The sequence below is a fragment of the Lathyrus oleraceus genome, chromosome 4 (assembly GCF_024323335.1).
Source record: "Lathyrus oleraceus cultivar Zhongwan6 chromosome 4, CAAS_Psat_ZW6_1.0, whole genome shotgun sequence".
NCBI classification, from domain to species: Eukaryota; Viridiplantae; Streptophyta; class Magnoliopsida; order Fabales; family Fabaceae; genus Lathyrus; species Lathyrus oleraceus.
In genome coordinates this window covers 326,771,502-326,784,284 of record NC_066582.1, presented here as the reverse complement: position 1 = coordinate 326,784,284, position 12,783 = coordinate 326,771,502, and the positions used below count along the sequence as shown (strand labels likewise).

General features: G+C 40.2%; 1 non-coding gene across 1 annotated transcript; it reads right to left on the bottom strand.

The window, feature by feature from the left end:
- Positions 1 to 2,112: 2,112 nt before the first annotated feature.
- Positions 2,113 to 2,219, bottom strand: LOC127077686 (small nucleolar RNA R71). Its single transcript, XR_007787470.1, has one exon. It is a non-coding gene; the product is annotated as a small nucleolar RNA R71 (small nucleolar RNA).
- Positions 2,220 to 12,783: the final 10,564 nt, after the last annotated feature.

Here is a 12,783-nt window from a genome sequence, read left to right as displayed (position 1 = left end):
CCAATGGCGGGCGCCACAGTCCAAGCCATGACGTGTCCAATTCAAACTTCCATCAACTCCCACGTTTTCCCACCACTTCCACTAAGGCGCCTCACTTTGTGCTTGTGGCAGGCGCCATGGCTTTGTGGCGGGCGCCACAAGAGGAAAACGGTTTCCTCTATTTTCAAGTTGAAGGGCATCCAAGTCAATTCCACCTTTTTTACTTGCCTATAAATAGCAACGCGAATTCAGTTTTACAATCACCCAAACTTAGAGCAGGCGAAGATCCGAACGTTGGAACAAGGCGAAATCAGAAGCAACTTTGTTTCACTTAGGCATATATTCAGTTTTATAAAGTGGTAATCGCTTCGCATTGGAGTGTTACCACAATTGTGTAATTGAGTCTGTGATAGAGTATGTACTCGAGTTTGGAGCACTTTGGAAGGAAGTTAATCCTGCCGCCATTTTCTTTTCCGCATTGCAATTTACTCAGCCCTCCGATTGGAGCAGGTTTTTATTACTCGCTTTACTTTATTTATTTCCCGCACTCGCTTTACTTTATTTATTTCCCGCACTCGCTTTACTTTATTTATTTCCCGTACTCGCTTTACTTTATTTATTTCCCGCACTCTCTTTAATTTATTTATTTCCCGCACTCATTTTTACTTTATTTATTTCCCGCACTCGCTTTAAATTATTTATTTTCCGCACTCGCACTACTTTTATTTACTTTCCGCACTCGCACTACTTTTCTTTATTTTAATGCACTTTTACTTTACCATGTCTAGCTAAATTTATAAGGCTAGAATGTAAGGATCATAATTAAACCAGTAATCCGTACAATTGTTCGTAGAAACACTTAAAGGGATATTTTAACTTTCAACTTAAGTTTTCCCGCACTTCAATTACGTTGGGTAAGATCGAAAGTCGTCCAACGTCCTTTTAAACTTAATTGTTTTTAACTATTTCAAAAACAGCGAAAGCGCTTTGTCTAGTTCATTAGGAGTTTTTAACATTAAGAAGAAAAGAGATTTTAAAACTATTTTCGGACGCGTTTATAAGTTTAGAGTCTGGTTCGTAAGAACCTCTTTTGGTTAAGAAATCCAGGTTATAATACTTTTCAACTTAGTCAAGATACTATATTTCTTAAAAATAGGTTTACTACTCTAACGCAATTGCGCCTTTTTATAAGTGACAATAAGAGGGTTTGATTAGGGGGTACAACTCTGTTCTGAATACGCGAAAGCCACAGTTCCTGTTAAATTAGTTCTTTTCAAAGTAGGAAACATTGCCCATAAGTAGTTCTATTAGCAAGTACTTGGATTATCATTTAATTATGTGAATTACATTCGACCCTGTCTTTATTAATTAAATTTATTTTAAAACTTTACTTTTCAATTGCACACTACAAAAACACCTATTTTAATTGCCTTTGATAAACACCATAACAACAGATAACGATAGATTGACACTTGGTCTCTATGGTTCGATAATCTTTTATATTACTCTGACGCGTTCGTACACTTGCGAACACCAAGTTTTCCAACGCATCAAGTTTTTGGCGCCGTTGCCGGGGACCAATTTCGTCAAATTTCATTTTCCTGTTGTTATATCGTTTAGACTTAGGTTATTTCCCGCCGGTCAATGCGAAGAACTCGCAGCACCGGAAGTTTAAGTTTAGTAAACCCTTTGGCGGAACCTGAACGTTACGCTCGCGCACGTTTATTCTTTCATAGGATTAAGAGAGATATGGCCGAAGATCAAAACCAAAGACCTCTTAAAGACTTCTCTCAACCATCTAATGAAGAACCTAGTTCTAGTATAGTAAACCCAATCATACCAGCCAATAATTTTGAACTTAAACCGTCCCTGTTGCAACTAGTGCAACAGAGACAATTCGCGGGTCTCGCTACCGAGAACCCTAACCAACATTTAAAAATATTTCTTCAATTAGCAGATACTTTTAAAACCAATGGAGTTTCTCCTGAGGCAATACGTTTAAGATTATTTCCTTTTTCCCTCAGAGATAAAGCTCTATCATGGTTAGATTCCCTTCCACCCAATTCCATTACGACTTGGGATAACCTTAGAAGAGTTTTCCTTGCTAGATATTTTCCCCCGAGTAAGACCATCGTTCTTCGAAACCATATAACTAGATTTACCCAAAACCAAGGAGAATCGCTGTTTGAAGCTTGGGAGAGATATAAAGAGTTGTTACAAGCATGCCCACATCATGGTTTAGAAAATTGGTTAATCATTCAAACCTTCTATAATGGACTTCATTACAACACAAAGATGACCATCGACGCTGCCGCAGGCGGTGCTCTGATGAACAAACCTTACCCTGAAGCTAGTGCCCTTATCGAAGATATGGCTCAAAACCATCAATCATGGGGAGTCGAACGAGCGACAGTTGAGAAGAAGGAAGCCCAAGGAGGAGTGCATGAACTAAGCTCTATAGACATGATGCAAGCTAAAATGGACGCATTAGCCCTTAAAGTCGAGCATATGTACACGAACCCGAATACTGTAGCCGCAGTTTCGTCGGATTGTGAGATATGTGGAACCTAAGGACACCAATCCGCTGAATGCAGTCTATTGAACGAAACCCACTCCGAGCAAGTGAACTACACCCAAGGGAACCCATATTCAAATACCTATAACCCTGGATGGAGGAATCACCCGAACTTCTCCTATAAAAACAATAACCCTATTCAAAATAATGCACCTCCGAGACCTAGTTATCAAGCCCCTAGATCAAATCAACCTATGCAACCTGTACCACCAAAACCAAGCCTTGAGAAAATTATGGAAAATTTTATCACCGCTCAAACCCAACAAAACAAGGAGTTCATGAATCAAAACATTCATGTTAACGAATTGATTACTCAGTTAGGAACCAAGGTTGACCAAATAGTTACTCATACCAAGATGCTTGAAACCCAGATCTCTCAGGTAGCTTTAAACCAAGCCCCTCAGACTACACCTGGAGGACAATTCCCTGGACAACCTCAACAAAATCCGAGAGGACAAGCCAATGCCATTACCCTACGAAGTGGGAACGCTTATGATGAGCCATCAAACCCAAGATTGAGTGAACGCGAAACTTCTAAGGAATGTACCAAACCCCCAGACGAAGTAAAGGAACCAGAGGAATCTGAAAACCAGGAAGGTCGAGATAAAGGAGAAGAACCTAAAAATAAAATTTACGTACCGCCCCCGCCATATAAACCACCTATACCATATCCCCAAAGACTCAAACAAACCCAGATTAATAAACAGTATCAAAAATTTATTAAAGTTATAGAAACACTTCATGTAGAAATCCCTTTCACATAAGCCATTACCCAAATACCTTCTTATGCAAAGTTTTTGAAAGACATCCTTACCAACAAACGTAGACTTGACGATCCGAAGCCTTTGGAATGTAATGCAATTTCCGAGGACAAATTAGCAAAGAAAGATAAAGATCCTGGAAATTTCTCCATTCCTTGCCTTTTGAGTAATCATGTCATCGATAAAGCTTTTCTAGACTTAGGAGCTAGTGTGAGCATAATGCCTCTAGCAGTTTGTGAGAGATTAAACTTAGGAGAATTACAACCCACTAAGATGTCACTTCAGTTAGCCGATAGATCTGTCAAATATCCGATAGGCATTTTAGAAGATGTTCCTATTAGGATAGGTCAACTATTTATCCCTACTGATTTTGTCGTCATGGACATCAAAGAGGACGATGATATACCAATTCTTCTAGGTAGACCATTCTTATCAACTGCAGGAGCCATAATAGATGTAAAGAAAGGAACGTTGACATTTGAGGTAGGCGACGAGAAAATAGAATTTATACTTTCGAAATTTCTTATGGCACCTGTGATGGGAGACTCGTGTTATGCCTTAGATATCATTGATGAATGTGTTAGAGAATTAGAACAAAAAGAAATTATAAAAACAATTAAGTTACCATCAACCCCCATAAAGGAAAATGATGACTTTAAAGAACCTTACATCAATGATAACCTTTACGAATGTTTATCCCTTACTCCAGATCCTATGCCATGCCCTAAGAAACCAACCTTAGAACTTAAGGAACTGCCTAAGAACCTGAGATATGAGTTCCTCGATGAAAAGATGAACCGTCCAGTTATAGTTAGTGCTACCTTGAGCCAAGAGGAAACGAACCAACTTTTAGACGTTTTACGAAGATATCCCTCAACCTTAGGATATAATATCTCTGACCTGAAAGGCATAAGCCCATCCGTATGCATGCATCGGATTTCGCTCGAAGAAGATTCAAAACCCTCTAGGGAACATCAGAGAAGAATAAACCCTATAATGAGTGATGTTGTTAAGAAGGAAGTTCTTAAGTTACTTGAGGCAGGTATAATCTATCAGATCTCGGATAGTAAGTGGGTGAGCCCTGTGCATGTAGTACCTAAAAAGGGAGGCATCACGGTCGTGCAAAACGATAAAGGCGAACACGTAGCAAAATGTTTAGAAGGAGGATGGCGGATGTGTATAGATTATAGAAAATTAAATAAAGCAACTAGGAAGGACCATTTCCCTTTACCATTTATTGACCAGATGTTGGAGCGTCTGGCCAGACACTCTTACTTCTGTTATTTAGATGGATACTCTGGATTCTTCCAAATACCTATTCACCCAGAAGATCAAGAAAAAACTACCTTTACATGCCCCTATGGAACCTTTACCTACAGACGAATGCCTTTCGGCCTCTGTAACGCCCCAGCTACTTTCCAACGCTGCATGATGTCAATCTTCGCAGATTACCTATATGGTATCATGGAAGTGTTTATGGACGATTTCTCAGTTTGCGGATTCGATTTCCACAATTGTCTTGCTAACCTTGAGAAAATCCTGGAGAGATGCGTGGAGGTGAACCTCGTGCTAAATTGGGAAAAATGTCATTTCATGGTGACCGAAGGATAGTTTTAGGACATATAGTTTCCGAAAAGGGTATAGAAGTAGATAAAGCTAAAATAGAAGTTATAGAAAACCTAAAACCACCAAAAACAATCAGAGAAGTCTGAAGCTTTCTTGGACACGCTGGATTCTACCGACGTTTTATTAAGGACTTCTCCAAAATAACTAAACCGTTAACCGGACTTTTAATGAAAGATGCTGAATTCATTTTCGACGAAAAATGTAATGACGCATTTAATCTTTTAAAGCAAGCACTAATCTCAGCACCCCTTATGAAACCGCCCGATTGGTCGGAACCTTTCGAGATAATGTGCGATGCTAGTGATTATGCAGTTGGAGTCGTTTTAGGACAAAGAAAAGATAAAAAGTTACATGCCATTTATTATGCCAATAGAACCCTAGATGCTGCCCAACTTAATTACGCAACAACCGAAAAAGAATTACCCGCTGTAGTTTTCGCTATAGACAAATTTAGATCTTATCTAGTAGGAGCAAAAATTATTGTTTACACCGATCATGCTGCCATTCGTTACCTATTAAGTAAAAAAGATGCCAAGCCCAGGTTACTCCGATGGATTCTATTACTACAAGAATTCGATTTAGATATAAGAGATAAAAAAGGCACTGAAAATGTAGTAGCCGATCACCTTTATAGGCTAGAACATCTAAAACCTGAATCAGTACCCATAAATGATGATTTCTCCTATGATAGACTGATAGCTAAAGTAGAAACCATTGAAGACAATAACCTAGATCCTTATGAGCATTCCCAAAATTCCTTAGCAAAAAAAAACGTACCCTGGTATGCAGATTTCGTTAATTACCTAGCTGCTGATATAGTACCCCCTGATCTTGACTACCACCGCAAGAAGAAATTCTTCCACGATGTAAGAAACTTCTATTGGGACGAACCGCTCCTTTTCAAAAGGGGTCAAGATGGCATCTTTCACCGTTGCGTCCCAGAAGAAGAGGTAAATAATATTATCGAGCATTGTCATTCTGCACCTTATGGTGGACATGCGAGCACCTTTAAGACATACGCCAAGATTCTTCAAGCAGGCCTATTCTGGCCTACCATGTGGCGTGATGTCTATGCTTTCATTGTCAAGTGTGACAGATGCCAACGCACTGGAAACATTTCAAGACGTGATGAAATGCCCTTAAGAAACATTCAGGAAGTAGAACTCTTTGACGTATGGGGTATAGATTTCATGGGACCTTTTCCACCATCCTTAGGAAACAGGTATATCTTAGTAGCCGTAGACTATGTGTCTAAGTGGATTGAAGCTATAGCTGCACCCACAAACGACACTAGGGTAGTAATTAAATTTTTTAAAAACTATATATTCCCTAGATTTGGAACACCACGTTTAGTCATAAGCGATGGAGGATCACACTTTATATCGAGAATATTTGACAAACTTTTAAGAAAATATGGAGTTAGGCATAAAGTAGCAACACCATACCACCCACAAACTAGTGGCCAAGTAAAAGTATCTAATAGGGAGATAAAATAGATCCTAGAGAAAACTGTTTCTATTTCTAGGAGAGACTGGTCTCAGAAGCTTCAAGAAGCATTATGGGCCTATAGAACCGCTTTCAAAACCCCTATAGGGACTACTCCTTACCAACTAGTTTATGGAAAATCATGTCACTTACCACTCGAGTTAGAGCATAAGGCCTATTGGGCCATTAAAACTTTGAATTTAGACTACTTAGCTGCTGGAGAAAAGCATACCCTAGACATTCATAAATTAGAAGAACTTAGGCAATCTGCCTACGAGAATGCAAGAATATACAAAGAGATGACAAAAGCCTATCACGACAAAAGAATAGTAAAGAAAAACTTCAATGTAGGCGATTTTGTTCTCCTTTTCAACACTAGGTTACGACTCTTCCCTGGAAAGCTACGTTCAAGATGGACTGGTCCTTTCGAAGTATCCAAGATTCTGAGATCCGGAGCCGTAGAAATCAAGAACGATACCTGTAGTCCATTCCTTGTAAATGCACAAAGACTGAAGCTCTACGAAGGAGGAGACATTCCAGCATACTACTCGAGCCACACCCTGATTGATCCACCGATTCATACTACTATAGGTGTATAAATTCTAACCGTCAAGCTAATGACGTTAAACAAGCGCTGCGTGGGAGGCAACCCATGGTTTTTTCTTTCATTTTTACTTTTTCGCATTTATTTTTATTTTTATTTTATCTTATTTTGCATTGAGACTAAAGTTTGAATGGTTTATATTTTTAGGATCACTTTCCTAACTTTTACAGGATGCAAGGTTTTGATGACATGCATGTTGCTTATAGAGACAATGCTCAGAGGGAGCGCTACATTGCTTTATACCAGCTCCCTATGGCACCCACACGTTATCCTGACCAGCACTGTATGGAGGCACTGGGTATCGAGCCTAGTATCTGATTCCTTAGCCACCAGCTCCACTGGGACGAATTTGCTGATGACTTGAGTAACACATATAGGAACCTGACTTTGGAGTTCCTGAGTTCATTCGACTACGACCCATATTCTGGACCAGATGGGTATGCTGCTTTCAGGCTTTTTGGAGTTGAGTACTCCTTCAGCCAGAAAGAGTTCGGCGACCTGTTGGGTTTCCAGACTACTCCTGATGCTATCCCGGAGACACCTTTGGGATATTTCCTGGGTAAGGAAGTGGAGAAGTTTTGGAGTGATATATCAGGTGGCGGAAGCCAGGATCCATCTACACAGTTATCTTATGTCATACATAACCCAGCCTTCAGGTATTTTCAAATGATATTAGCACATTCCTTCTTGGGAAGACAGGATGCAGAGACACTACTGAGTGAAGAGGAGATCTTCCTATTATTTTGCGCATCCCAGTCTCGCCCAGTAGCATGTGGGAAATTTTTATTGAATAATCTCAACGGTATCTCTAGATCCACCGAAGGAGTCATCCATGTTGGTGGGATCATCACACAGATTGCTGTCGCTTTAGGTCTGTCTCGCAAGCTGTTACATCTTCGGACCTACTGTGGATACACGACCATGGACATCGATTTCTGTTTGACCAGAGGATTGATGAGGAGAGCCTCTTTCCACCCATGTCAGTTCCGACTACTAGTCGACAGCGAGGCCATCCATTACTTCACATTGCCAGACCCTATGATGACCAGTGTGCATGATCCAGCGAATTGGAGTTATGCTCTAGAGGGCCAGGGAGAGACAGTTGAGGAGCCGAGATCGCCCCCAGTTGCTGAATACACATCTGCACCACCATCTCCTAGAATCATTGTTCTCTCTAATTATCATTCATTGCAGACACCCGACATACGCACCCAAATTGCTGAGTGCCGTAGAGAGATTGCAGCGCTTAGACAGGAAGTGGCGGACCTAACTTTACAGATAGGAGTGTCTGATCTCACCCATGCTACTGAAGTCGATTGTCTATATCAGGAGATCGCCGAGCTCAGGCAGGAGATAGCCGTGCTCCGTGAATCCACTCAGGTAGACGACCACACTAATACCTGATCTCACCATTTCAGTTTATTTCTCTTTATATATATTTATCGTATTTGCATTTCTCATTTTACATTATCGCATTTGAATATTATATAAACTACTGCCGTACATTAGTATTTCTATTTTTATCTATATATGTTTTATATTTATCTTATTTTGCATTTTAATTTTTTTCAGTTATTTATTTATATTTACATTTAATTTCCGTTCTTGTTTTTGTTTCAGTTTCACTTTTTATTTTTCGTTTTTACTTTTATAATTATGCAAGTCAAAGAAACTAGGAGAATCACAAGACAAACGCTATCCAGACCCCTCAAAGCCAAAAGACAAGCGAAGCCCAAACCAAAGGACCAAAATCTGGCCCAGCCAGATTTTGCCTTGTGGCGCCCGCCATAGGACCTGTGGCGCCCGCCACAGCGTCTGTAAATGGTCGGGGCAGACCATTTTTCTTCACCATTTTTGCAACTTACAACCTCCAAAACCCATTTTTTCACCTTGGAAAAAAGCCCTTGAACCCATAAAAAGCTCATACTTTCCTAACCATCATACCACACAAATCACAAATCCACTTCCCATTTTCAATTTCATCCACCGGATTTTGTAAAAATCCAACCTTTTCACCAACCACTTCATCTTCTTCATCCATATTTCAAGAGCATTCAAATGGAGTTCAACGGATTCGTTCTTCGAGGAGGGAAACCAGGGGAGAGACAAAGAAAAATCATTGAACGGTTGCAAAATCGGGAACTTCTCACGACAAGGTATGTTGACGAAGATTGTCTATACACTTTAGGTATCTACCATAACCATTTTTCATTTATTAGACTTCTTAGGTTTGCATAATTTCTTTATCAACAAAGAACCCACCTATGAGCGGCTGACAATTGAATTTTTAAGTTCTTTAATTTATGTTGTCCGCCCTAACACTGCTAGCACAGTCAGTACTGTCCAATTTAGAATGTTTGCTGTTGAATACCAATTCAGTACCGATGAACTAGCCAGTCTGTTAGGGATCCCTCATGGGGAGGGTGCTATTTGTGAGGCCCCTTTGGATTCCGAATGGGCTGTTGAGGTATTTTCCTTCTGGGAGCGTCTATCAAACACTTCCATTAACTCTTTTGAAGGAGTTCTTGCCTCAACCATCCATAACCCGGCCATCAGAGTTTTAGATATCTGTTGGCATGCACTATTTTTGGCCGGGAGAATCCAAATAAGGTTAACGCTAAAGAGCTTCTATATTTGCAAGGAAGCCTCACAAATAGGAGAATTAATTCGGTTCCGTTTATGCTCGCCCATATGATTTTAACTCTGAATAAGGCGGGACCGATTTCTTTTGGTGGCTTGATTACATCTATTGCTCGGGCACTTAACCTGAACAATGAGATGGCTACCCTAAACCCCTTACCTCCTCGCACAATTAATTTAAAATTTCTGAGAGACATGAAATTGTGCCGTTCAAGGAGAGAAGGAGGTTATACACTTATGATTCATGGTGTAGCCATCCCATCTGTTATTCTACCTTGCACTAGACGTACAGATATACGTGATGAGAGGAATTGGACCTACGATTTAAATGCTCCACCTGTTTTGGGTCCTCTTCCTCCTAACATTCCTGATGAGGCAGGACCAGACACAGATGATGAATATGATCGGAGAGAGAGATCTCCCATACCACATGTGTCCCCCCATCATCCTTCACCACCACACACCGCACCATCTTCTTCTTCTGCAGGTACCACTCCTGGCTTCTATATTACAGAGGAGATGTGGCGTGACCATCTGGCTAGAGAGCAAAGGCGTGACGACCTACTCTCTACCCTCCAGCAACAAATAACGGGTAATATGAACTTCATGCAAGAATCGCAGCGGAGGACAGACAGGTCCTACGACACTGTTCTACAGTCCCTGCAAGTGATCACAGATACACAAGCTCGTTAGCAACAATACAACCAGAGACACATGGCACTAATTGAAGCCACCCAAGGTTCCATTATTAGTAACCTTCGAGAGGTGAGGACCGCTCAGGATGCCCTGCAGGCGAGGATGGATCAGAGAGACCGTCGTCGTACCCGATCCCGTCGTCCACCTCAGGATGGCGAGGGCACTGGTGGTCAGCAATAGGTTGCCAGGTAACTCTTCCCTTATCTTATTTCGAAACATTGGGGACAATGTTCGATTTAAGTGTGGGAGGAGCATTTATCATTTTCCATTTATTTTCAGTTTTATTTGCTGTTTTTAGACTGTTTATTTCCTTTTAGTTGTTTAATTTCCCTTTTAGTTGTTTATTTTGCTTTCTAGTATAATGCATGAGTCTGACGAGTCACCAAATACAGTAGATTTTTGGTACAATCCTACCTCCCCATACCTTTAGCCCCACCAAAAATTTTTTGCAAAAGAAAATAGTGTTATTTCATAAGTTTTCAGGTTTTAAGGACATGTTTTGAGTAAGGATGCGGTGACTTGGGAGAACTTTGCGAAACATCAGTATCTGTTTTAGCACCATAAGCTTCGTAAATATAGGAATCATTCCCGAAACCCCATATACCATGGCCTTAATCATCATTTCTGTATAAGTCCTTAGTAGTTTATCTCAGCAGTCAGCTCCGGCCTACGCATCCTCTACGTAGGGGATCGATGCAAATAAGTGAATGATCCAGAAAAATAAAAAAATAAAAGAAAGCAAAAAAGGCAACTCCGGTATAGGTTACCCTCACAAAGTCATTTAAACCAAAGAATTGTAAAAAAATTGCTACAAAAAGAAAGAGAAAAAGAAAAGCAGTACTCACTATTAGTTGGTTCAGAGGTATCTGGCACTAAACTCGATAGGGCGGATTACGATCCGATCCCCCACAACTACAGTTGGGTCCAATAAAAGGATTTACACATACTTATGTGCCAGAAATCCCATGCTCTGATCATAATCACTAACAGGCCACACTACTATGAAGTATGTACGGATAACGGGCTTAATGTGATTGCGCCTGAATGAAAAGGACACAAAAGAGATGAAGAGGCAGGCCTAGGTATTGTGGGATAATATGGGTTGATTAATATAGGAATGAAGTTTATGTCCGTATTCGCGGATTAGTGTCATCATGATACCCTTAGTTCACTCAGTTAGTACCTATCACTGCATCCCAACTTGAACTTAGAATTTTTTCCTGAAGCACTCGTTTACACCAGTTTTTCTTTCATGAGCTTTATAATGTTTTGCTTGAGGACAAGCAAAGGTTTAAGTGTGGGAGAGTTTAATCACACTAAAATTTACGTATTTTCGACTCCGATTTCACATGCATTCTAGTCATTTTATTGTCATTTTGTTGTGTTATTACTGTGTTTTCCTTTGTTTTCAGGTTTTTACCTTAATAGGAGCCCCGATCGAGAAAAGGAGCGAAAAAGAGCCAAAAACCCTAAAAATCAGCATTTTGCTCTTATGGCCTACCCAATGGCGGGCGCCACAGTCCAAGCCATGACGTGTCCAATTCAAACTTCCATCAACTCCCACGTTTTCCCACCACTTCACTAAGGCGCCCCACTTTGTGCTTGTGGCGGGCGCCACAAGAGGAAAACGGTTTCCTCTATTTTCAAGTTGAAGGGCATCCAAGTCAATTCCACCTTTTTTACTTGCCTATAAATAGCAACGCGAATTCAGTTTTACAATCACCCAAACTTAGAGCAGACGAAGATCCGAACGTTGGAACAAGGCGAAATCAGAAGTAACTTTGTTTCACTTAGGCATATATTCAGTTTTATAAAGTGGTAATCGCTTCGCATTGGAGTGTTACCACAATTGTGTAATTGAGTCTGTGATAGAGTCTGTACTCGAGTTTGGAGCACTTTGGAAGGAAGTTAATCCTGCCGCCATTTTCTTTTCCGCATTGCAATTTACTCAGCCCTTCGATTGGAGCAGGTTTTTATTACTCGCTTTACTTTATTTATTTCCCGCACTCGCTTTACTTTATTTATTTCCCGCACTCGCTTTACTTTATTTATTTCCCGCACTCGCTTTACTTTATTTATTTCCCGCACTCGCTTTAATTTATTTATTTCCCGCACTCGCTTTTACTTTATTTATTTCCCGCACTCGCTTTAAATTATTTATTTTCCGCACTCGCACTACTTTTATTTACTTTCCGCACTCGCACTACTTTTCTTTATTTTAATGCACTTTTACTTTACCATGTCTAGCTAAATTTATAAGGCTAGAATGTAAGGATCGTAATTAAACCAGTAATCCGTACAATTGTTCGTAGAAACACTTAAAGGGCTATATTAACTTTCAACTTAAGTTTTCCCGCACTTCAATTCCGTTGGGTAAGATCGAAAGCCGTGCAACGTCCTTTTAAACTTAATTGTTT